This window comes from Balaenoptera physalus (genome assembly GCF_965194825.1).
Source record: "Balaenoptera physalus genome assembly, chromosome: 10".
NCBI classification, from domain to species: domain Eukaryota; kingdom Metazoa; phylum Chordata; class Mammalia; order Artiodactyla; family Balaenopteridae; genus Balaenoptera; species Balaenoptera physalus.
Window position 1 is genome coordinate 112,209,602 of NC_138889.1, and position 26,346 is coordinate 112,235,947.

Below are 26,346 nucleotides of genomic sequence, written 5' to 3' on the forward strand. Positions count from 1 at the left end.
GGGAGGTGACAGATGTGGGTGTGTTCGGCGGGGCAAGAGGTGTTGATGATGAGGCCACAGCAGGTTGGCCCTTGGACGCCAGGATGAGGAACGTGAATGAGAGTGTGCATTCATTCCACTCTGCTGCTGTAGTTTGAAAGCAGCTGTAGACAGTGAGGAAACAGCTGAAGTGCGCCAACAAAACTTACCTTCTGGACATTAAAATTTGGATTTCATGTAAGTTTCGTGCAGCAGAACAATTTTATGCTTCTTTGGAGTTTTTTTAACCATTTAAAAATGTAAAGACCATTCTTAGCTCATGGGCCATACAAAAATAGGTGGTGGGTCATACCTGGCAAAGATTACTAAGGCAGATAGACTTCTGCAATACTGCTTTTTTTAATAAAGGGGCAACACAGAAGACCTTTGACGGAGGTGTAGAGATTGACCAAAGATGCCAATGTACGTGTTGATAAAGTGATAAAAGATGTAATGGGAACTGCAAAAATAACTTGTAAAAAGAGTATTAGGGACATCTATGAGTCAATAAACTTGAAAACCCAGGTGAAATGGATAAATTCCTAGAACTAGATAAAATGTCAAAATTGGTGCTGGAAGAAATAGAGGATGTGAATAAATATGTAGCTAAGAAATTAAGATGTAACCAAAGACCTCCCCCCAAAACTCATGCCTGGATGGCTTTGTAGGTTACCTCTGCCAAAGTTTTATAAAACACCTAATACAGAAATTCCTACCTTCTACAAGCTGTTCCAGAAAGTGGAAAAATAATAACAATTTTTAGTTCATTTTAACAGGCTGGTGAACTTGATTCTGAATCCATGAATGGAAAATATAAGAAAATAGAAGTATAGGTCCATTTCACTTATGAACATAGAGGTAAAAATCCTAAACAAAATACTAGATAACCAAAGATGACATTGTATTAAAAAAGAAATCCAAATTAGGCTTTATGCCAGGAATGCAAGGATGGTTCAACACCTGAACTCTATCGATGTGCTTCTCACCTCAAGGGAAAAAGTACAAGATCATCCCTGTTAGTACAGAAAGCATTAAAACCACAGTAAAAAATTAAATCTCTGAAGAATAAAAATAGAAAGGAACTTCCTTAACTTGGCAGTTTATAGATCAAAGCCTAGAACAAACCATCCAGTTAATGGAGAAACTTTAAATGCGCTTCCACCAAGATCTGCAATAAGGATGCCCCTGACTCCATGCTATTTAAGGTGGTCCTAGAGATCTCACTTAACGCAAAAGAAAAGAAAGAAATAGTTGTGAGGATTGAGAGAGAAAACTGTCGCTATTTGTAGCTGATTAGGTCACCTACTTAGAAAATCAGCATAATCAACAGATCAGTGATTAGAACTGATAAAAATGTCCAGCACGGTTGCCAGATAGAAGATGAACCTGCTCAAATCAATGGCATTTCTTCACTCCAGCAATAAAGTCCTAGGAAAAATAAGTCCCCACTTAGCACTAGAGAGGATGTGCTATCTGGGAATAACAAAAGCAAACCTCCACCAGAGGCTCCCTCCAAAAACACTTTCAGACTCCTGTGGAGGAGTGAGAAGATGTCCTGAGTCAACGCAGAGAGATTCCTTGCTCTTGGGTGAGATGGTATAATATGACGGAGATTTTAATTTTTCCCAAATTTAATCTATAAAGTTGGTGCAATCCCAAGCAAACTTTCCATTGAAATTAAGAAACTCCATAAATGTACTCGAAAGTTGACATGGAGGAACAAAGGTTCTGAATACATAACTCAAACTTTAAAAGGGGATAATGTGGGGAGGAGGGTAGGTCTTCTGCTGGCATTACAACCTATCTGTGTGGTGCTGGCATGTCCTCTGGACAGCAGAACAGTGGTGTGGGATCACACCCCCTTGTATACTTGGGAATGTAGCCGACCACTAAGATGACAGCACCAGCCACCGGGACAGCCTGGAGAGGTTGGGAGGTGGGGTGGGACAATGGAGTCACTCCATGGAGGAAGATGAAGCTGGATTCTCGCCTAGCACACAAAGCTATACCTGGAAGTGATTAAAGACCTACAAGACAATAGGTGAATCATAACGCTGATGGGAGAAAATGCACGAAAATACCTCCTAAGAGCACATACGATAAGGCCGCAAGTGGATGCATTTGGTATGTCATGATTTAGGATTTCCGTTCAAGGCAGAACGTTAACGACTGGCTGGGCCATTCCTTTCCTCTCTGAGGCCTTGCCCTCACCCACCATCTGACTGTCCAGCAGGAACCTCATTTCTCTTTGCAGAAATTCCTTCTTCCCTGCACAATCCTAAGCTCTGTGGAAGGGGATTTTGTCTCTTCTGTTGACTTTTGTATTTTCAGGTCCCAGGACGATGCCTGGCGCGTAGAGGGCTCAGGAATCCGTGGCGAATGAATGAAGCAATGAAGGAAGGAATAAATGCACACGTGCACACCTGCAACCGGGAGTGACCTCAGACAAGTCCCAGCTCTGCCCCGCCTCAGGTGAGGGCTCCAAAACAGGTGCATCTCGTACCCCCGCAGGCGTCAGATGCTCGCTGGGACTGGAGTGGGCAGGAAATTCATCCCTCTCCTCACTAAGGCCGAGAAACATCTCAGGGAACTCGGACGCCCCAAGAAACTCCCCAGCTGCCCAGCCCACCTGGTGCCAGCCCCGCCCAGAACATTCTCTCCTCTGAGTCTCACATTCATGTTTGCAATGGGTGTCACCTCCTGTTCTGGAGGAGGCACCAGAGCGGACGCAGGGCACCCTAAGCAGGCAGGGTGCAGGCCGCAGCTTTGGGCTGAGCCCCTGGAGGCAGCCTGGGCGGGCTGCGTGAAGCGGCGTGGGAACGGACGCGGGACGGGCCTCTCCCCTACAACTCTTTGAGCAAAGAACCTGGATCTTGGGTCCCTCAGCTTCCCATCCCTAGTCTTCCCTCCCCCAGCCCCAAAGGGAAACCTTGCAGCAAGCGGGGTGAGCGGAGGGCAGGTGGTTGCACTCAACAGCCGCGGGCCCCCCTGTGGGTCGGGGGAGGGCCGGGGAAGGTGGTGACCCCACAGGGCCCCAGAAGTGCCAACAAAACACTTCTTGAGCCCCTGCTGGGCCCAGGCCCCAGGGCTCACGGTCTGGGGGAGTGGGAATATGTCCAAGGAGGGAGTAAACAGCTGACTTCCAACAAGGCCAGGAAGAGGTGAAGGTGCGCGGGTGCCAGCAACGGGGCGGCTGGTGGCCCGGGCCACACGGGGCGGGGGGCACCCGGGGCTCAGAGCTCAGGCCTGGGGTCGGGAGAGGCCGGGTCAGGTGAGAACATGCAGGAGCCAGCCCTCAGGCTGTGCCCCTGCCCCCCAGGCCCACCAGGGCAGGCCTGCAGCTGATGTCCTGGGAGGACACCTGTGTAATTTCCCCTGAAACATCCTGCCCCACCGGAAGGACCGGCCGTGTGTGACATTCCTTTCCCGAGGCAGTTTGTGGACTGAACAGGCACCGACCCATCACTGGGGCAAGTGGCCTGTGGAGCTGTGCACTTGGGCGGCAGTGGGCCGGTCATCCGGAGGGCTGGCCACGAAGCAGAAGTCTCGAAGTTGATCTCGGGCACCCAGACATGCTGTTTTCACCTAAAAAGCACCTCTCTGCGTCCACTGGGTCACCCTGCCATGCAGGCCGGGTGCACCTCCACACCCTGAGCGTACCTAGAACTTCTAGGCTTTTCTTTTTAGGTAGACAGAGAGCTCAAGGCACTCAGGGGGCCATCTGAGAACAGAAGTCGTGTGGATCCCTCCTCCTGGTCTTATTAGCTGTTTGACCCCAACACGCCCCAACTAAACCTTCCCGAAGTTGCCAATGAAGTTGTCATGGAAATCTGAAATCCACGTCTGTGTGCACCCACCTGGTACGTGAACTTCAACGAACCATTCACGACCACGTTCCCACCTGGCTGAACCATCAGGGTCCCAGGGAGCAAGAGCGCTGACAGGGGACAGGTGGGCCAGAGCAGGGTGTCTGAACTGCAGTCATCACAATTTTTAGAAGTAGTTAAAATAATAATAAACATTATATCATGTACTTTATTCATGATATCTTTTACATATTTGCTATAAATTATTATAAAAATGACTCAATGATTTAATGTAAAATGATGATCAATAAAACAATAATAAAATTATTTAAAACAGAATAGAATCAATTAGAGCTGAGACTGCCACAGAATATTGTGTGTGAGCACACACGTGTGTGTGTGTGTGTGTGTGTGTGTGTGTACATGCGCGTGTGTGTGCATCCAGGCCATCAGGAAGATGAGCCTTGCATCCGGGCTGTGGCCTGAGTGCCCCAGGCACCAGGCATTGCCAGTGGGCATCAGGGGAAGGGCCTTTGGGTGGGCACGGCGGGCAGCGGGATGTCGGTTAGGAGCGCTCCCACTCTACCCCCTAGGGCACCATCGGCAGAGCCCTGTGGCCCAGCTGTGCAGACTTGAGGAGTCGGGCAAAAGGGGGCCAGGCAGGGCTGCTCTCCTCCAGGGGACACTCCCTACTCACGACTTCCTTTGGGAGTCAAAATCGGGGAGTCGGGGGGAGGTCGGGGCGGAGCGGCAGCAAGCCTGGGCCCCTGACATCTCGTGCCCCGAGTGCTCAGCAAGGACCTGGGCTGTTTCCAACCCTGAAGTCAGCTGGTCAGACAGGGGGAGGCCCTTCTCTGTAGCCTGTGCCAGGTCCTGGAGGGGAACGGGCCTGAAAAACGCCTCCAAAGGAGTGAAGAAAAATGCCCCGTCGAAACCCAGGCCTCCCCCACTTGAGTAGCACGGAGTCCTGGGGCTAGGAGACACCCCCCGCCCCCAAGACAAAAATCAGTCCCCACGTGGGGAGGGAGGCCCAGGAGGACGCAGCTCTAGTGGAAGCAGAGACGATCGCTAGGGTGCCTCTCATCCCTTTGGTGGGGGCGCCCTGGTCACACCGGTTGTCCCCGAGTGACCGTTAAGAACGTCAGAGCCTGGGTCTCCCCACTACGGATGGGGGCATGACTCCTGCCAATGCGTATTGAAGCCTGTGTGGTCTGTGGCCTCAATAAGGAGCTCACTGAAAATCTGAGAACCCCACCTCTGGTGTGGGCACAGGACACCCTCCTGGATCTGAGAACCAACCACCCCCGAAACCCCGCCACCGCCCGCGCTCATGGACCTTCGGTGGCCGCTGTCCCGTCTCTCCGGTCGTCTCTGCACCCAAACCCGGAGGCCCAGAGGCACTGGGCTTCCTGTACCTGCTCACTCGGGGCCCCTCGGCCGTCGCTTTGCTTGGCTTGGCCTGCATTTCCTCAGCAGCCAGGGCAGGAGGCCCCTGCCGGCCCCTTGGCACTGTGGCCGGCCCCCCTCGGAATGCGGCGCGCACGGGGGAGGGGAGGCCTCCTTCCCTCCCGGGGCCCTTGTTTGCAAAGCTCCTGGAGAACCAGGCAGGACAGAGCCTGGACAAACACGGAGCGTCCTCAACCCCAGAAAAGCCAAATCAGTAAACACCCCCCGCCATGGCATTTCAGCCTCTGATTGATTCAGCTGCAAAGTGCAAACTGCCCCCAAGAAAGGGTAGCGGGGGGCCGGGGCGCCCTGGACCAGCATTCAAACAAATCCTTCATGTGCGGCGGTGCAGCTGGGCAGGCAGAGGACCCGCGGGAGAGAGGGCCCCGCTGCAGCACGGGGGTGCAGTGGCCAGATGGCCGTGCGCCCCAGGAGCGCCTGTAAACGGGCACTCCGGACTCAGCTCCTCGGCTGGGCCTGTCAGAGCCCAGGGCCAGCGGCCACCTCCCACAGTGTCTGAGCTCTGGGCACCAGGCAGCCCCTACCCTGGACCCTTCTGCCCAGCTTGCGGGGGCTGATTCCTGCCAGCACGGCCTGGGGTCCAAGCCACCCACTGCTGGGTGCACAAGAGAGGACGGCCATTCTGTGCAAAACCTCTGCCGGCCTCGAGAGCAGGCCACGGTGGGAAAACCTGTTTTGTTTTCAGAACGTATTTCTCTTCTTTTTTTACCTTTTAATGTGGAAAAATCTGACGATGTCACAGTGCCCAGCAGAGGGTCCTGTAGCAGTCAACGCTGACTGACAAACTCTAGAGCCCCGAGTTCTGGAAGGTTATACAATGGCCAGGAGCAGCGGCCCTGGGCTGGGGTAGGACGGGGGCTCCTGGGGGCCGCTGGGGGTTCCTCTGGGCAGCAACCGCCCTGGCCCGCCTGAGGAGCCAGAGAGGGGCTCAGCTGGGAGAAGGGATGGGCCCTCTTGGGAAGGTCGAGGGTCCCAGAAGAGGCCCCGGCCCCAGCTATCCATGTGCCCACAGCGCCTTCCACAAGACTAGCACATTCTACAGCCTGCTGTCTCCATTCACAGTGACAGGCTAGTGGTGGGGGGACGTTCTGGAACGCTCCAGCAGAAACAGGGGGCTAAAGGGAGGAGGACAGAGGCCCCAAGGGAGGTCACGTCTGGGTCTGGAGGAGGGCAAGCTGGGAAGGCCAGGACCTGGCAGGGGGCGGGCCACCGGCATCTCCCCAAAGCTCACAGGGACCTACCCTGCCTCTGAGACCCACCCTCCCATGCCCTGGTCTGCAGCCGCCTGAGGGACCCCTTCAATTCCCATCTAAGGCAGTGCAGCCAGAGCTGGCTTGTGAGGGGTGCAGGGAGACACAAGGGACCGTGCCCCACCCAGGGCACCATAGGGAGAATAATCGCCCCCAAAGGTGACCACGTCCTGGTCCCTGGAATCCAGGAATGTATTTGGTAACCCAGCAAAGGGGAACAAAAGTTGCAGATGGAATGAAGATTGCTAAGCAGGTGACCTTGACGTGCGACATCCGGGATTATCCCAGTGGAAATACGATCACAAGCGTCCTTATAGGGAAAGAGGTCAGAGAGGCAGAGGCAGAGGAGGAGATGCGACGCTGTGCAGAATGTCAGAGAGATGGGACACAAGGAGGACCCCGATGGCCCGGCTGCCTGTGAAGATGGGGGATGGGGCCAGGAGCCCAGGAATGCGGGTGTCTCTGGAAACTGGAAAAGGCCGCAAGTGGATTCTCCCAGAGCCTCCAGAAAGGAACCCAGCCTGCCTACGCCTTGCCCAGTGAGGATCTTCAGATCTCCAGGACTATAAGATGACAAATTCGCATTGTTTCAAGCCACCACATTTTGGACATTTGTCACAGCAGACATAGGAGACTAACATGGCATCCACCGTGTGGCGTCCAGCCCCCAGGGGCCGCCCACCCAGGTTCAGGGCCTGCTGGGTAGGCCTTCAAAGCCAGTGTGTGCTGTCCCCTGGGTGGGGACACACTGGGGTCCCTCACCACATCTGTCCCTCATGCTGTATCTTTGAACACCTGTACCATTGTTTACCTAATATGCCTCCTTTAAATAGACTGTTTCCTTATCTAAGTGTATCTGAAACCAGAATAAGTGACTCTAGGTAGATGGTAGCTGTCAAAACACACACAATAAAAAGGCAACTGCACTGGATCTGTTAAAGCTCCCCCGTCCCCGTCCAGATTGACGGGAAGCTGCACGCGCCCTCCGGTACTCCCACCTTGCTCCGGCCATCCTTGGGGGCTCTCCCAGGTGTCCCCCCGCCCAGAGAGGGGGCCCATCTCACAGAAGGAGAGAGAAACAAGTCCTGGGGCTTCTCATGGTTTGAAAGCAAACCAGAGCCCCGCCAGCCCTGCGGGGCACCGCTCCTGGCCTCCCTCTCAGCTCCTTAGGGCCGAGGCGGAGGTGGGCACAGGGCGGCGGGCCCTGGACGCCTGGGTGGCTTTGCACGGCCTGCCCGTTAGGCTCAGTGGCCAGATCCCACCTCAGGGAGGCCTCTGGTCCTGGCCCACAGAGGCTGACCTCCCTCAGGACCCTCCTCCACGTCACGTTCCGCAGGAGGGCCCCCGACAGCCCTGTCCTCCCGCTCCCATCCCCCTGGACACGGTCAACTGGGCCAATATTAACCGAGCGAGGAAACAGTGCTGATGGAGGTTCTCAGAGCCTACGCTCCCTGAACCTTCCTGGCACTTGCTGCTTTCTAGGGGCACAGGGGCTGGGCTGGCAGATGGCCTCGGGGACCGAAATCCTGCCAGAACACACAGGACTCCGTTCTCTGGTCGGAGATGATGTCCTCAGACTTTCTAGAATCCAACGGTGGTATCTAATTACAGCAAAGTCGTGTTTTAAAATGTCCTTTTCCCACACAATTAAAAAGTTAGCCATTTTATGTCACCTCATTTCTTTTGGGGGGTGTGGGGTGGATAATGGATATTTGATGGGGCCTTGAAATCCAAATAGCCGAGGACCAGTGAGAGGGTGGAAGTCACCCCCTTTGGGGAGCCAGAACTCCTGGGTTTAAATCCTTGTGTCACCATGCAACCCTGGGTGACCTTGGACTTGCCACCCACCTTCCGGAGCCTCAGCTGGTACGTCCGTGGGATGGGCTCGCAGCGCCTCACACCGTGGGCGCTGGGTCAGCCCATCCAGCCTGGCGGGGTGGGGGCCTGCCCACCTAGGGCCTGTCCCTGCACACTGGGCATGTGTGGGGTGCCAGCCTGTCATCTCTCCTCACGGTCGCCCCAGGAGACTGGGCCAGTGTCATCCCAGGGAGATGGAGACCACAGGGGGGTCCTTGCTGAAGGTCGCACTTGGGCTGCAGGGCTCGGATTGTCTTTCCTGGCCCCCGCCTCTGCTCCTACCAGGGGAGCCCACCCGCCCCGGCTGTTGAGTGACAGCCAGTGCCCCCCTGGCCCTCCCCGGCCGCGGGCACCCACACTGCACCTGCAACAACAGGGGCAGCCCGGCCCGGCATCCAGTTACAGCCCACTCGGCAGCCTGCTCTGAATTCCTGCGGAAGGAAGGCCGCGTGCAGAGGCCGGGGCCGGGGGAGGACCGTCCCCCCAGAGTCCGTGCGGTTGGCGCCCAGCACGTGGTCTGCTGAGAGGACAGCCTGGCCCGGTTGGGGGCCCCAGGGAAAATCAGACGATCCCCACACCTGGAGGCCACACAAGCCCTTTGCAGGCCAAGCCCCATGTCCTCCCAGTGACCCAGGGTCCCCGCCGGGATGCGGCGGGCAGAGGTCAGCCTCCTCTGGCCTCCAAGGACACTGGGCTTCAGGCCCATCGCACGGCTCTGGCTGGGGTCTCTGCCCCCTGGGGGGTGGAGGGGGGGAGCAGAGGCCCAGGGAATACCTGGGCAGACCCTCTGGGTGCTGGTGGCCCTGCTGCCTTTGTTTTCTCACCCTGGTCCTTAGCCTGGAAGGGGAGGACTTGGTGCCCCTGTGTCATGCTCAGTACAAGCACCACCTCCTCAGGTCACTGTGGTCTCCGCATGACAATGCGCTGCCCACCCCCTCGGCCAGGGAGCCTGCTGGAGGGCCCGCACCCCAGCCCCCAGGCCCCAGCCTTTGCTGGGTGAGGTCTCACTCCTGCCCCCCGTTCTTTAGGTCTCTCTTCCTTCCTCGCTGTTGGAAGCTTTCCTTGCTCACCTCCATTTCCAGGTAGTTTCCCAGTGTCCGAGTCAAGGTCAGGCTGGGACACTCTACCCTGCCATTGGAGGGTGGTGTAGTCTTCCCCTGACCCCCAAGAGGGTACAGCGTCCTTTCTGTGCCCCAGAAGCTCCCTCCCCTGGGCCGGGGGTTTGCCAACCCCCTTGCCCGCCCTCCGTGCAGCCCCCCGACTGTCACAGCGGCGACAACGGGACCCCCTCATGAGCCCTGTGACGGGGCTCAGACGCACCACCACCTCCGACACCCCTGGGCTCCCTGAGGCCCGGCCTCCCACCCTCCGGCCATGAGGTGGACGCAGAGCCACAGCGCCTTCCCACCCGCCTCGGACCCACCAGCTGCGCTTTACGGCCGTGAGGGCCGCGTCAGGACGGGGCTTACTTCCCGGCGTTTTACACAAAGGTTCTTCGCCACGATCGGAGTCAAATGGATTCACGTTGGGATCATAAATATAATTAGGAGATTTTTATTTTCAAGTAGCACTTCTGAAATCTATAAAATTAAGCCAATATACTGATTTTTTAAAACACAAGACTTTTACAGCCCTGTGAGTCAGAGTTTGCCAGCCCACGAGGCCGGGAGTTAACTCCTTCCAGGGCTCAGGCATCCAGCAGGCCCCCCGGGGGCCTCCCTGCCGCCCCCACTGAGAGGTCGACACGCCCAGGAGAGCAGGGACTGCCGGCCTCTTTCCCACCTCCGGCTGCACACTGACCAGCAGAGGTGACCAACCACCCGCTTCATGCCTCACCGCACTCACAGCCCTCCGCCCCCGCCCGGGGAACCCGAGAGGCCAGATCCACCCTTGGCTCCCCTGCTCCCCGCTCTGGACTTGCCCTTCCTGGTCCCCCGGCCCCCCAGGGAGTCCTGCCTAATTCAAAAGCCCTGGCCCAAACACCCTCCTGCCAGGAGACTTTCTGGACCCCACTGATGGGATGTCAGACCCCCAGCTCCTCCTCCTTGGGTGTCGGGGGGTCCCAGGGTGTGGCGATCTGGCCTGGGGCACTCAATACCCCCTAGGAAGGGCAGGAAGGACGGTGTTTCCTCCCCACCTTCGGCCAGCACCACACAGAAGTGACCTGAGGCCGACCTCGCCCAAGCCTGGCTCCCCACCCGTACTGGGGGGTCCCTGAGCCTCAAGCATCTTGTGTTGACCCAGCTCCCATCCTACAGCCCCACCCAGCCCGGTGCCTGCACACAGCACCCAGTACTGGCCCCTGGAGTCCACCAGGGCGGCCACATACAGGTGGCAGAGACACGAACAGCAGGAGGCTGCCCTCTGCTCTGGCCACACCCGTGTCAGTCGCAGCCCCCGCCCAGCTGGGTTTGTCCCCGCAGGAGATGACAAAAGGCCACCTGGAAGGGGCTGGGGTGCGGTTTGCGGGCTGTGCAGCTGGGGGACCGGGGGTGAGCCTGAGCAAGTCCGCCATGGTGAAGACTTCAAGCCAGTGGCTTCCTTCCTGGACAACCGGCGCCCAGTGCCCCCCACCCTGGAACCCACCGTGGCCCCTGCTCTCCGAGTATGGCGGCTCCTCAAACTCACAGGCCCTGGATCTGGGCTCTCCAGGCCCCAGATGCCCAGGGATGTCGAAACTCAAGGGCCCACCTCCTTGCCTCTGTCCCCCTTCCAGACACTGAAGAAATGAGTGAGCTCATCCTGTCTACCAGATCCAGCCTCAGATGCGGCTGTGTTTGGAGATGGGGTCTTTAAGGAGGTGATGAAGGTAAAATGAGGTCACTGGGGTAGGTCCTAAGCCCATAGGACTGGGGTCCTTTTAAGAAGAGGAGGTCAGGGGCTTCCCTGGTGGCGCAGTGGTTGAGAACCTGCCTGCCAATGCAGGGGACACGGGTTCGAGCCCTGGTCTGGGAAGATCCCACATGCCACGGAGCAACTAGGCCCGTGAGCCACAACTACTGAGCCTGCGCGTCTGGAGCCTGTGCTCCGCAACAAGAGAGGCCGCGACAGTGAGAGGCCCGTGCACCGCGATGAAGAGTGGTCCCCACTTGCCACAACTAGAGAAAGCCCTCGCACAGAAACGAAGACCCAACACAGCCAAAAATAAATAACTAAATAAATTAAAAAAAAAAAAAAAAAGAAAAGGAGGTCAGGACACAGACACACACAGAGGGACGGCCGTGTGAGGACACAGCGAGAAGACGGCCGTCTACACTCCGAGGAGAGAGGTCTACACTCCGAGGAGAGAGGCCTCAGGAGGACCCAGCCCTGCCCACACCTGGACCTCGGATTCCAGCCTCCAGGACTGGAGACAATGAATATCTGTTGTTTAAGCCGCCCGGGCTGCGGGCCTTTGTTACGGCCGCTCCAGCCGACCCATAGTTCAGCTCTCGGAGGTGCCGGACATGCGCACACGCACATGCTTGATGGAAAATCGCAAGGAGGGAGGGGAGGGCGGGCCAGGCCTTGGTAGGACTTGGAGGGGTGGGTGTGAAGGCACATGGCCTTTAGAAGGAGGAGGACCCCTGGGAGGTGTGGTGCTGAGTGTCCCTGGCCCACGGGGCTGAGGGTCAGGGGTGGGTGAGGAGTGAAGGAGGGGTGGCTCCCTCCCACCTGTGTAAGCCTGTCCCCACCCTTGGCTCCCGGTGTCCTCTGCTCCCCGAGGGCCAGGCCGTCTCCCAGTGGCTTCTCTGGAAGCGACCACCTTAAGGAGGTCAATTTTGCACCCTCTTCCCGTTTTCACCCGCAGGGCCTCCTGTGTCCTTGGCAACACAGCTGTCAGATCAAACCTTTACTGGGTCCCCTTTACTGGGGTGTCCTGTGTAAGCCAGGCGCCCCCGGCCAGGGCCACACACTGGCACGCACTGCCACCCCAGAGGCAGCCATGGGCACTTCACTTTTCGGTGGCCCCAGCGCAGGGCTGGGGAAGCCACAGCTCTGCCCATGGCCCCTCCTGGAGCTGGGACCACAGCTCCATTCACAGGGGGTCACGTGAGCAGGCCCCAGCAGGGCGCATAGCGTCTGTTTCACAGGAGGGGAAACGGAGGCTTGTCCAACAACACACAGTTCGTGCAGAGAAATGGAGCTCGGGATTCCGTGCTATTTTCGCCCCGTCCAGACAGTAACGCCCAGAACTGCCAGCTTCCTACACTTTACTGAGCAGGCCGGGGACCTGGCTGGACTCCTCAGGAAGCCCCCACCCTGAGGCCTGCTCTTTTCTTGGGCTTCTTGGATTGGGGTGTCACTGCTGTCCCCCCGAGCAAGCGGCCTAACATTGGCCTCGATAGCCCCACTCTCCCGATGCACTCACCACCAAGCCTGCCCCCGACCCCCTCCCTCCCTATGCCCCCACCCCAGCCCCTTCTCCCCTCGCCTCAGCTAAGCAGCTTTGGATGCCAGGCCCGCCCTCTTCCGAGTTTGCAGTGGCTGGCGGGGCTGGGAAAGCTCACTCGTTGGACCCATCGCCCCCCCCACCCCCCGCCCTCCATGCCGCCCATTGCCTGGAGCAAAGTCCGCGTGGCCAGACGGGACTGCCGGGCCCTCTTTGGCCGCCCTGCCCCGCGGTGCAGCCCGGGCTCCGGCCTGACCAAGGAGACTCACCGGCTCTCTCTTGCCGCCCACCTGCGCGGTTTTTCATTGACTGGTTTGTTCTTTCATTCGTTCTTCTAACATGTATCACGCAGCCTCTCATGCACACATCTGTAGCCCCCGGGGCCAGAGCGGTGGCCTCCCCTGCCAGGGACCCACTCTCCCCGCTCTCAAGAGGAGATAAGCTCCCTGACACGTGCGATCAGAGACCAGAGGCTCTACAAGGCGAGGCCAGGGCTGGGAGGAGAACCACGGTGGGGGGGGGGTTCCTGATTCAGAACGTGGGCGGTCCACGGAGGATTCTCAGGGGAAGTGGCGCTTGAGGCCTGAGGACTAAACAGGGTTTGGCCAGGGAGAAGGACTTCAGCTAATGGAGTGGGCTGGGGTGGGGGGGGCACTCCCCAGCCCCTGACTGCTGGGCAGGGCTGTTCTGGGTGGTTCTAGAAACAGGCAAGGCTGGGTGTTGCTACCTGTCTCACTGAAGAGACAGCTGAGGCCTGGGAGGGGAGGGCGGGCTCAGGTGTGGCCCCCTGTCCACGTGCCTGGGGCTCGGGGCTGGCTTGCCGCCTGTGGGTGGTCATGGGCCCCCAGCGGGAGCACCAGCGGCCGTCTCCAGGCGGGGACTGGAGCCACCCTGCCTCGGGCCCGGCGGGGCTGGGGCCTGCAGGGCAAGGGGGTCTGGGGGGAGACTGTCAGGGCAGGGGTCCCCTCCCTGGGCCCTGGTGGGTGGGACAGAGGCCCCCAGGCTCCGGCTGTGAGGCGAGGCCCTTGGTGGCGGCCACAATAAATATGTTTGTTCAAGGGAAGCCAGGCTGGGAGCTGTGTGTGCTGGCCTGGGGAGGAAGAAAAGGCCGCTTGTGCCTTGCACACTGGGCTGATTGTTTGTGCTCACGCAACTGCTGCCCCGTGGCCGGAAAGGTCAGACGCCCCTCGGGCCCCGTCGGAAGCAACCGGTGCCTCAGGCCCCTTTGCTCGCTCACAGCTGTAGTGTGTGTCGCCCGCAGCCCCTCTGGGCCTTGGCACGGGGCGGGAAGGTGCCAGGAAAGGTCTGAATGGCGGTCCGGCAAAGGCAAAGGGGGAAGAGAAGCCCGGGTCTTCTGCCCGGCCAGGGCAGCCATCGGGAGATCAGGCCCTGTGGCCCCAGCACCTGGGAAGGAGGGAGCCAGGGTCGGGGGCAGTGCCTCTGGGCACGAGGAGCTTCACGGGGGCGCGGTGTGCCCACCGGTCGAATGGAGCAGTGCTGACCTTGGAGTCTGGACGCCAGGGTGAGAGCCAGCGCGTCAGCCGGCCACCCCCTCCCGGGAGCAGAGAGGGCCGAGGGCCCTGCCCGGGCTGCCCACTCACGGCTGCAGCCCGGCTTCTAGAACGGCGCCTGGCACGCTGCAGGCGCTCGCCAAACCTCTGTGCAGTGAGCACATCCGACGGGGCCTTGTCTCAGGCGCTCCCGGCTCTCCCTGATTTCAGAACCCTCAAGGGCCGGATCCCAATGTGTGCCAGCCTCAGGGATGGTGTCCCCAGTCACCCCCACCCTGGCCTCCTCTTGGTGTCGCTGCTGTCGCCCTTCCTTCTCTTCCTAGGGAGAAAGCTCTAGAGATGGGCTGTGCTGGGGACGGTGCCTCAGGCACTAGCGCGGGCGGAGAGAAAGAGGGGACCTGCTCACCTCCACACCCAACACACGTCACACACATACACACGCACGCACACACCCAGGGCTGCCAGGGTGGCCGAGGATGGGGCTGGTGGCTGACCTCCCAGCTCCGGCACCCACAGGTCCGGCGGACTTGCTGTCCTAAGGATAACACCCGTGAGAAGCTGCTGCAGCGGCCCAGCGACCTACTTTTGTCGAATGAGTCCCCCTTAAAACCACCTTTCAACCAGAAGACCCGAGGCTGAGAGATGGACAAAGGCGGCTTGAGGGAAGAGCTTCTAGCAGCTTCTGAAGCTTCGGTGCCACCGGAGGCCTCCTGGACAGCGGAGCGTCCGGGCGCCTGGATGGGAGCGGGTCGGGCCTCGGCCCCGCCCTAGGCTGCTCCTCGCCTGGGCTGGTCTCGGCCCCTCCTCTGTGCACTGTGGAGATTCTAAGGCCCCGAGCCCCGGGGCTGCAGGGTCCCCGGGGAAGACAGGCTGCGTGTGGCCACAGGGGGGTCTTGTTTGAGAACACAGGGCGACACCAGAGGGGCTTGCCTGGAGCTGAGAAGAGGACGCCGGACATGGAAGGAAGTCCACCCGCCGGGAGCCACACATCCACCGGGCAAGCCTCACTGGTGCCCTCGTCCTGCGCCCAGTGCTGGGTGGGCGGCCTGCGGCCTTGGCTCCCTCTCCCGGGACTCTCCCACTGACACACAGCTGGAATGTGCCAGACTCACCAGGGCCTGAATTCCCCAGGGGCTCGGCATTCCGACCGTGGGACGGTGGCATTCCGGTTCCGTTCTCTCCATGCGACAACGGGCAGCATGGGCGGGGCCGCCCCGCAGAACCCGCTCAGGCCGCGGGGAGCTGCGAGCTGCCCGCTGCCCCTGGGTGGCAGTGGGGCGGCTGCCTTGCGGGGAACAGCGAGGGCACTCTGCCGGCCTTGCCTCCTCCCCGCCAGGCCCAGGGCCTGCAGGGGCTGCGTTCAGCTGGCGGCCAGAAGTAGGTGTTTGCTTGCAACATATGGCGATAAGGCCTCTTTCCTTTTCCTTTAACAAAGCTGAGCTCCCAGAGCCACAGAGCACCCGGGCCGGGGCTCCGGTCCCTGTGGCCCATCCTGCCAGGGCAACCTCTGGCCCATCCGGCCCAGCTCCAGTCCGCAGCCTCCTAGGCCTGGCCCCAGCCCCCTTTCCCCTTTTCCCTCTCCCTGTTCAAGCCGCCGTGGCTGCACCCCTCCCCCCTCCCCCCCAAATCTGCCTCCACTGCGACGGGGCAGGATGGGAGCAACTGTGGCCATACAAGCCTGACTCCAGCACTTGCTGCCTGGGAACAAAGTCAACTTCCCTCCTGGGGCTTTCCAGGCCCCGCGTGGTCTGTCCCCACCGCCCCCGCCAGCCACTGCTCCCCTGCCAGCTCCTACAGTGGCCCCCCGTGCTCCTTAGAGGGAAAGAGAGAGGAGGAAACAATGGAAGCGCAGGTCAGAGTGCTGTAAGGAAGGGGCCACAAGCCCAGGAGTTCAGGCAGCCTCCAGAGGCTGGAAAAAGGCTGGATTCTCCCCTAGAGCCTCTAGAAGAAGCAAACAGCCCGGCCGGCACCTTGATGTTAGCCCAGTGAGACCCATTTTGGACTTCTGACCTCTAGAACTGTGAGATAATTAATTTGTGTTGATTAAAGCCACTAAGTTTGTGAGAATTTGTTACAGCTGCCACGGGAGACTGAAACAGTTCCCTTCCCCAAACCCCCAGAATCTGCCACTGCCCTCCTGCCCGCCTGGCCCAGCTGGCTCCCCTGCACCGTGCGGTAGCCTCCACCCTGGTCTCCCAGCTCTGCCCCTGCCCCTCCACAGTCCAGCCTCGGCTCTGCGGCTGGTGACCCTGGGCTGGGCTGGGCCCCATTCAGAGCGAACGCCCGTGTCTTCACGCGACTTCCAGAGCCCCGGCCCCGTCAGCCTCCTTCTGTGGGGCCCCCTCCAAAGCAAGCTCCACCTTGACGCCACAAAACTCACCTTCCCCAGGCTTTGGACTAGTCACCCTCTCCGTGAGATGCCCCCTGACTCAGTCTGGGACAGGCCCCTTCCACACACCAGCCATACCTACTTTCCCTTTTCCTCTCAGGCGCGCTTAACGATAAATAATGAAGAGCTAAACACATTTCCGTCTGTTACCTTGTGGTTGTCCACGGTTCCCCCTTTGCAATATCGGCTCCTCCAGTATGTGTCCATTTGTACCAAATTTGTATCCATTCATGTTGACTTGTGTCAATTTTGTGTCCACATTGTATCATCAATCTGTGTCAATTTCCTACCTGGAGCAGGTGTCCATGTTTGTCAAATAAACACCCGCATGTCTCTCCTTAAGGACTCGCGTATTTGATCTAATTGCTGGCAGCCCTACAGTGCTGGGACTTCATGATTCCATTTTACAGGTGTGGCTACTGAGGCCAGAGAACTTTGTCACCCACAGTGTGGCTCCCCCCTGCCGGGAGGCGCCAGAGAGGAGGAGAGCAAGGGGCAGATTCCAGGCCGGGACAGTGCTTGCCCCTGAGGTCTGCCCCCGGGGAGAGCTGGGCTCAGGGGTCCCTGGCCCGAGCATCCTTTGTGCCTGTCCGGGGTGGGCGGGCGGGCGGCAAGCAGAGCGGGGGATAAACGGGCTATTGTCCTGGTGAGCACAGTTGCCAGCCTGGCGTGCACAACGGCCCCTGTGTCTACAGCAGCTCCCAGAACCAATCAACACCTTATCGCCAGCATTTATCACCCGCTATCGGCCCCAAATCAGGCAAACACTTCTGGGGAGTTCAAACCCCTGACTTCACAGAAGTTTCTGTGTAATAATAGATTAGGTTTCTGGCGGTTCAACAGCATCCTGGTCCTCTGGGTCGGGGCGGGGGGGGGGGATTGCGGCGAGGGGCTGGGGAAGTGCAGGGGGGCGGGGGGCTGCCAAGGCCCTGAGCCCCGGAGCCAGCCTACCGTTTGCTCTGGTGGGGCCCTCCTGGGACACCCGTCCCCCAGCCCGAGCCCTCGGGGACATGATTGGTCATCTAGGTCTCCCCCAGGGCCAGCCTCTGTGAGGACGCAGTGGGCTCTGCATGGACCTGGGTCCCCCGCCCTTGTCCTCCCCAAGGCCCAGCTCTGCCAACGGGTTCACTCAGGGTGGTTTGAGAATCTCCAGAAGGAAGTGGCCTGGACCCTGATGGGCAGGAACGAGAGATCCTCCCTGACCTCAGAGTGCTTCTGTTTGGGGCAGAGGAGACAACGGACCCTGGGGAGCACAGGGGAAGGCTGTGAGGAGTGGAGGGGACAGGAGAGGAGATACCTGTGGGGGGGGGAGGGCAGGGCCAGCGTAAGTCCTCGGGTGGGGGGGGGGAACACGTGCAGAGGCCCTGGGCAGGAACGAGCTGGAAGGGACGGAGGGACGAGGAGGCGGCCAGAGTACACGAACGTGGGGACAGGGCATGATGCGGGCAGGGTCTAGGGGGACACGGGGTGCCCCTCTGCATCCACTTCGACGCCCCGCAGCTCCACAGAGGAAGGCACGCCTGCCTGCATCTCCACCCCATCACGGAGCGAGCAAAGCACAGGCCAGGCTCAGCCGTGCATGTTTCCCATTGACATGTCCTTGAATCCTGGATGCTGTCTGTTCGCCCTTCTGGACCACGCAGCCCTCTCCACTGGCTCACTCTGTCCTGGAGCCTGGGCTCTGCGTGTACATCCCAGGCTCCTTTCCGGGGCCTTCCAGTTCGGGTCTGGATCTCCCTGCTGGCTGTGACCGCCACCCCCGCCCCACCCCCTCCCATCTTTGGTCCCTGCTCCTCTCCTCAAGGTAAACTGTTCACTTGACCTTTGCTCTCTAGGGCTCTGGTACCCTCCCCCTTCCCCCCACCCTCTGCTGCAAGGACATTAGCCCCGAATTCCTGCAGGAGGCCCCACGCTTCCCAACACCCCGCCCACACAGGATAATCCCAAAGTGTGTCTGCTTTCTATGGAGTCCTGCCCCACACATAGTTACCCTTTATTATCTCCATTTCACAGATAAGGAAACGGAACCTCAGAGAGGCTGTGAGCCGCCCCAGGTCTTGGCCAGCTGGGATTTGAATCCAGGGTGTCTGTCCCAGAGCCCCTTTCGTCCCCCAAGCTGCCTTTGCGCTCCCTAACATCTGCACACGCTGAGATTTTGAGGCCTCCGCTGCTCCAGAACCCCACTGTCCTGGGTGTGTGGGGGGGTATCCTTCCGGAGTCTGGTGTATGATGCTGCCTTGCTCTGACTTGGGTGGAAGGGTCACAGGACTTCAGAATTTGAAACAAAACCGACAGAGTAGAAGGCAGGCACAGGCTTTTCCGCCAGGATGCTTTAAAGACAACACAGGGTTTGTTAGGACCCCCCTGCGGATAGGGAGCTAGGACCGCAGAGCCTGAGCCCCCAACCAAGTGGCTCAAATGTCCTCTGCCCCTGCTGACCTCCACACCCAGGGCCAGCCCTCCACCCAGGGGGGCAGATCTAGGGGAGCCCAGGGCCCAGGGTGAACGTGATCTGTCTCTCTTTAAGGAGCATGGACGTCTGCTGGGAGCTGCTGGGCAGGAGCCTGGGTGCCCTCCCCGAGCCTCTGGAAGGGCAGATCTGGCCCTGGGGCTGGGGTAGGGGGAAGGAAGGGGTGCCCCTCTGCCCAGCAAGGGGCGGCTGCCCGCTGCATGGAGGGAGGGGCACATTTCAGGGGAAGGCAGACAGGCCGGTGCCCTGACATCCCCACGTCTCCCTGTTGAAGTCAGCTCCTCTTCAGGCCAACACAGAAACAATGTGATTTGGGGAAGAAATATCAAATAATGTTCCTCCCTGCTGGGAGTGGGCCTTGCCCATCTCTCTGGCCCCAGTCCATTGGCTCGTCACCGTAGTCCCACCCAGAGCCCCTCTGGGCTCCTGGCCACCGCCCTGCCACGTGGGCCACAGCGGGGTGGGGCTGGGGAGTGCTGACCGGGAGCCGATCACTTCTCCGCCCTGGGGCTCAGTTTCCCCAGCTCTGAGGGAGCAGTGGCCGCCTCTTGTGGGGTGTCTGGGCCCCATGAGGGCCCACTGTGGCCTCCAGGAGGACTCTCTCCCTCACCCAGACGCGCCGCCGGCTCCCATTCTCAGGGCATTGGCAGCTCCCCCCGGTCCATACGGGGACCCTGGGGTCCACAGGTCAGGAGCCTGGGGGGACGAACCTCCACGCACACCCTTGCCCGCGCGGGCCACATCTGCACGCACGTCACGTGAGCAAGCGCAGCCCGGTCTGAGCCACCGCGGGACACATCCTCGGCCTCCTGCCCCGCCAGCTGGAAGCAATCTCCTCGGAACGGGCAGGTGGTCCTCCTTAGCTGCTCCCGAGAGGCCGTCCCCAGCCGTGCACCCACACAGCGATAGCTCTGCACGCACGGCCGCCTCGGGGCCCCTTCCCTGCTGGAATGAACCAAGCGCTCTGGAATTCGTGGAGAAATCAGGGGTCTTTCGCCTGCTGTTTTTCTTGGCGAGGCCTTATCACAAATTAGTGGGGAAGCCCGAAGGTTAGGGTTTCAGTTGGTTCAGCAGAATCTGAGAAGCAGGGAGTTGGCCTCCCGCCTCTCCTTGACCCGCAGGGCCCTGGGATGATTAACTGGGCAGGTGACCGGCACTCGGGGCAGGGGAGACAGCGTTTGCGCAAGCTGACCGGTTTCAGAGAGGCCAGCAACCCCCGCCTTCCCCAGATCCCCCTCAGCTGGACGTGGGAATCCAGCCGTGGAGCCCGCAGCCGGGGGGGAGGGGCACCTGGCCTTGTGGGGGGCTGTCTGGGAAAGGGCAAAGGCAAGCTAGCCTCGGGTTCTGGGGGCGAGGCCTTTGAACCCAGGGACCCTCTCGCTACGGTGCTCCCTCAGCCACAGCTAAACATGGGCCTCTAGTTCAGAGACTCAGAGAGCAGCTCAGGGCCCCAAAGGGACGAACGGCAGGGCGTCTCCGCTATGAAAGCTGTCCTTTCGAGGCAAAAGGTGGTGGAACGGCCTCTCCCAGTCCTGAGAGCTGGGTGGCAGCGTGTGTGCTATAAGTCAAGCCACCAAAGAGCCAAAGCAACTTGCTGACGCCGGGAGCCCCCCCCCGCTGCTGACATTTCATGAGTCGGCCGTGGCCGTGGGTCTGGGGGAGGAGATGGCCGCGGAGCTCTCCGCAGCCGCCACTGTCCCTGCAGTGGATGGTCCCCGCCAAGTGCACGGCGCTCCCATCTCTCTGTCACAGATTAGTCCCTGCGGGGCCCACGCTCTCGGGGCTGAAACGGGGCAGGAACAGGTCGAGCCCCGGTTCAGGACCCATGTTTAGCAGACACATCTGTGGTTTTCAGCACACCCCACGCGTGACCGTCGGGCTTGCTGACTGTCCCTAAACAGACTGGGTGTCCTGGTGACACAACGGACTCCAGCGTGATGGCGCCGACAGACCCCCCATTTCTGAGCCCTGGCTGTACCGGGCGCTGCCCTCAGAAGCTGGGATCGGTCACTGGGTCAGTCGCCTGCTCCCTGTAACAGAGACCACTGTGTCCCCACTTCATAGCTGAGAACACTGAGACCCGGGCCTTTAAATATCTCGTTCAAGGTCCCACAGCTGCCATGTGGCAGGGCAGGACGAAGCCAGCTCTGTGCTGAGGCCAAAAGCTTGATCCTAGAGACGCTGCTACGTGCGGGGGGCTGGTGACCCCCACCCCCATTCCGACTCCTTTCTCTCCTCAGGCAAGTCCCCACGTCCTCATCTGTAAGCCCAGGAAAATCACAGTATCGCCTCCTGGGGGGTGTGACGAGAGGGGAGGAACGTGGGCATGGGGCCCCCAGGCTCCTCCTGCCCTTCTCCTTAAGGGACCGCAAAGGGGGTGCAGTGCTGAGGGCCTGCCTGGGGGACAAAGCTCCACCTTCCCCACTCGGTGGGCAGCACCAGCTTCCCAGGGAAACATCCAGCCCTTGTCCCCGGCCTTCCACACACACGCCCGGGAGCTCAGAGGCAGCCCTACACGGGCGCGATGGGGGCCCTGGCTTCCAGCCCCGTTCCCTTTTGCAGAAACCCAATCCAGGCGGGAGGACGGCTGTCGCTCCCAAGGATTTAGGACCGTCACCTGGTGGAGCGGGAGGGCTCTCCGCCCTGACAGAATAAGTGGCTACATGCCGAAAGGTGACACCGTAAAGTGATACTGAGCCTGCAGAGAGGGCTGTATATTTTCTGAGCCTGCATGTGTGCGTGTTTTTCTTTCTGTCTTTGCTTCCTGGACTCCTTGTCCGTGGCTCCCCAGTGACTTTATTGGATCGTCCAGGTCCAGATGTGGTTTTCTATCAGAAGGATGGGGCCCCTGGGCAGGGCCCAGGGATTGCCTGTGGAGGTGGTGATGGGGTGGGCGGGGGGTGGCATGGATGGAGGGCAGGGCTCGGTGTCAGACAGAGAGAGCAGGGTTTAAATTTCTGCTCCACCCACTGAAAAGAGCGAATTCCTTCACACCTGCGGCAGGTCATGAAGGCTGCCACCACCCCTCCCATGCCTGTCCACTCCCCTCTGCCATGTGACCTCGCCGTTCTCATCCAGGGGAGGAAGTGTCTCTTTACTCTCTGGAACTGGGCTTGGCCGTGCCACCTGGGGACAGTTTGTTTGGCAGCAAAGCTAACTGATACATTGTGTCTCTGAAACTCAGCATCGTCTTTTAACTACACGTCTCTGCTTCCAGGCACCACCAGCACACCAGGGACAGGAGCATGAGCTGGCCCAGACCTGGGGCTGTCTTCACGGGGCTTCCAGATGTGGCAGACACATAAACAGTGCCACCTGCTCTCACCTATGCCACCCCCACCCCCAATGCAGCAAGGAGGGTGGCAGCGTATTGCACAGGACAGATAGGACACTGAGACTCAGAGAAGGAGGGACTTGCTGGGGGTCTCGAGGGCTGGAGCCGGGATCGGGCCTGGTCTGGGTAAGTTCACACACCTCTTGCATCCCCCCAAGAGGCCCACATGCCCAGTGTCCCTCAGGAGGCTCCCGAGACTCCGTGACCCCTCATTTGTCCCAACAGTAAACGGGGACAGTGCTGTCAGCACCATCACCCTGGGGCAGCGGGGAGGCCAGGCACGGGGAGCTCCACAGAGGGATGCAAGCTCGGTCAGCGGCCCCACCCGTGCCGGCAGGACAGCAGAAGAGGGCACTCAGAGCTGCTCTGCCGGTGGTCACCCCCTTGCCCACAGCCCTCCAAGGTCCCCGTCACCCACAGGACACACACTCAGCCACCCAGCCTGTTCCAGCCGTCTCTCAGGGCCCTGGGGTGACAGAGCCTCGCCAGGGCTCCTACGGTCCACACTCACACCCCACCCCCCGGGGACGGATGGCCTCCCCCGGTGCCACCCAACTGTCACCTCCATGCAGAGGCTGTCCCCATGGGCTGAGGAGTCACGCCCAGCCCCACCCCAGCTGCCTGCTCTCCTTTCCTGCCTTCACCCCATCTGCTTTTTTTCACCCGTCAACCTGATGGGGTGTCACGTCACCTGTGAGCTGAGGTACAGGCGTGTCAGCTTTGTGCTTCCCCCCGCCCCGTGCCCAGACTCGCCCGGCCGGGGCCTCAGGACCCAGCCCTGCTCTCAGGGGGCGTGGGGCTTCCCACACTCGGTGCCGGCAGGACCCCGGGAGGCGGTGTGTGCTCCCTGCATGCGGGGGCCACTCACGCAAGAGGCCGGGCCGCGAGACCAGGGGGGGCAGAGGTAGCTGCGGAAAGGGGGACAGGGAGCCCTCGGTGCATGTCTCCCGGGGGACGTGGATGGAGCCCGGCCTCTGGGGCTGATAGTGAGGGTGTCCCCAGAGGGCTGGGCCTGTGCGGGGCCGTGGAGCCCGGTCTCATGGGCCACCCGAGACAAGCCCACCCCGGGTCCTCCCTTAGCTGGAGGAGGGGCCTCAGAAGGGACTCGGGGACAGACGGAGAGACAGACAGTTGAGTCTGGGTGAGCTCGGTGCCTTCGGAGGTTCGGCCAGCATCTGGCCAGGCTGGGGAGGCCGGTCTGGCAGCTGTGGGGATGACAGCCAGCCCCGGAGAACCATCACCCCGCACTGTTTGTCACATCTCAAGTAGCAGAGTGGCGGGGGACCTCTTAAAGGCCCTGTGGGGAGGGGGACGTGACCCCCAAGGCCTGCCCCGCCCCCTGGCCCACTCTGCAGGGTGGCTCCCACCCCGACACGCAGGAGAAAAGCCTCGAGAAGACTCTTGACCACCGGAATGTAAATCCCTAGAAATATTTCTTGATACAATCTGCTAATTCCACTCCCACCTCGGCTGGGAAGCGCCGGGCACACCCTCGGGCGGCAGGCGCAGGAGACAGAGGGTTGCCGTGCTGGGGCTGGAGTTGCGGCCTCGGCCCTCAAAGTGCCCAGCGGGAGCCGGCTTATTAACGGCCTTCAACAAAGGCCGCAAAGGCTCGGGGTCCCCTTGCGCGGAGACCCTGCGGGGAGCCTTTCAACCCCCAAAGCGCTGCCTTTTAACTTGGCCTCCTCGGCAGGACAAACAGGGGAAGAAATTAGTCGTGGACGCTGCTGGATGTTTTGTAACTTGTCGTGTTGTCTCCCCGGAGCTGGTCTGGCCCTGGCAGCTTGTCCCCTTGACATTCAGAATGGATAACCTGAAGCAGGCCCCCGCCGGGCCCCCTCCCCGCCTTTTTAACTCTTTACAGGCTTCAAAAGACAAATCCCCTTTCTTGCATCTGAGCCTGGCCTCTGCAGGTGCCGGGGCTCTGAGCTGGAAAGCTGTGGCTGCCGACACTGCCCTCGTCCCTGGAAAGCTGTGGAGGTGGGCTGGGGCGGGTGGGGTGCTGGCTTGACCTCTGGGATGGGGAGACCCAGGGGAACAACCTCAAACCCCTCAGTGCCAAGCCCCAGTGGCCTTGGGGTCTATGCCAGTCTCCGACTCCCAGCAAGGCCTGCTCCCCAAACTAACCCAATTTAATGAGACAAAGGCGGGACGATCGCCCCAAATGCTCCAGGGGCATAACTTCCTACAGGCTGCAAGAGCGGTACTAAGAATTCTCCAGAAGGCGTGGGGGCCTTCGGCTCTGGAAGCCAGGCCTGCCAAGGGGTGGGGGGGCGCAGAGGCTGCTGACGCTTCAGCTCCCATTTTCAGTGGTCACTCTTGGGTCCCTTGTGCCCAGGGAGGGCGCCCCAGTGAAGGACGCTCAGGGAAGGCCCCGGCAGGAGCTCGGAGCTCCGGGCAGGCAGGGGTTAATGACACACTGCTGGTGTTGGCCAGCCCTGGGTCCCACTCCCCTCACAGAGAGCAGCCAGGTGACCTTCGAGGGGGCTGCCTCTGCTTCGGGAGGCTCTCCCAAGGCCAGTGGCCTCCTCCTGGCCTTCAGCTGTCCCCTCCCAAGGCCAGCGTGGGCTTGGCCCGAAGGAGGCCTGACCTCAGCCTGGCCCCGGAAGGCAGCCGAGCCAGGGAGCATATGCCTGCGTGTGCAAAGCTGCCGGACGGGAGAGCTGCCGACACGCAAGCCTTCGCGAGCCCGCCGATGCTCTCTACAGATAATAAACGACGGAGACGCTTTGTCTCGAGTGTCTAAATCTCGCGTGTCCAATCGACTTGGAAGGTCAGCTCCCACTCCGTCTCCTGCAGCGGGAGTGCCTCCTTGCAGGCCTCAGCGAGTTCGGGGACCGAACCCTGCTCTTTTGGTTGCTCCAGCCTGCAGGGAAACGGGTAGTCGGGAGCCAGTTGTGGGAGACTGAGGCTCGGTGTACCCCGCAAGGGGTACATGATGGGGATGGGACATGATGTGCATGGCCTGGTCATAGATCTGTGATAAGAGCTTGATCTGAGTTCATTTCCGTCTTTCCGTAACTGAAGATTATGGACAATTAGGATGCCTCCAGAGGTCACAGCCAAGCTGGGGCTGTTTGTTTCTCTGAAACCACACAGCCTATGGCCCGAGGCTCTGTGCCTGGCAGCCCCAGCTTTGGTTGCTACCACCCGGCTTCGGGCACTGTGGCCACCAGACAGGGCTGCCACCCACCAGGCAGCATCTAGATCGGGGGTGGCAAAACCATGAGGGTTCTCAGGCAGAGACGATTTTCCTGACTTCTTATTTCGGTTTGTGTTCCCCAGCTCCTAGGGACGCACGTGCCAGGAGTGACAATGGCATTAACCACCATCACCTCTTGCGACGGCTAGACTCGTGCATTTGTAACCTCACGTCCATGGTCAAGAGGCACAGGCCTGCTAGCAACCGCGATTAGGAGACGCGCAAGTCCAGATGGGGGAGGTCAGTCCTGTATCCTAAGCCCACAGCTCCGAGGTGGCTGGCGGGGGCTCGGCGCCACGGGGCCTCCCGCCCCCGCATGCACTCAAGGCGGGGCGACAGCGCAATCGACACCTCCAAGGGGGGTGGACACCCCAGGAGGACACCAACACTCAGGGTGTCCTAACAGCAGCTTCCCTTCCCCCGACACACAGGTGGCACTGGCTGGGTCACACGCCTACACAGAGCCGCTCGGAGGGTCCCAGACGGCCCAGGCCGCGCATGTGCTCCCGGAGCCATGGCTCCGGATGGTCTCACTTTCCTCAACAGTGAACAGCCATTGGAAGCCAACTCCTGGAGCTGGCCGATCCCTGCCCGTCCTCCTTCTGGTCACCCATGTCCCAGGGGCTGCTCCCCATAAAGCTCACGGGGGGGGGGGGTCACAGGTCGGGGA

At 60.3% G+C, this 26,346-nt stretch overlaps 1 protein-coding gene across 5 annotated transcripts in view; it reads right to left on the minus strand.

Annotated features, from left to right (window-relative positions):
* KCNQ1 (potassium voltage-gated channel subfamily Q member 1) overlaps positions 1-26,346 on the minus strand; it is a 348,594-nt gene that overhangs the window by 100,382 nt on the left and 221,866 nt on the right. The gene's annotated exons all lie outside the window — the stretch shown is intronic.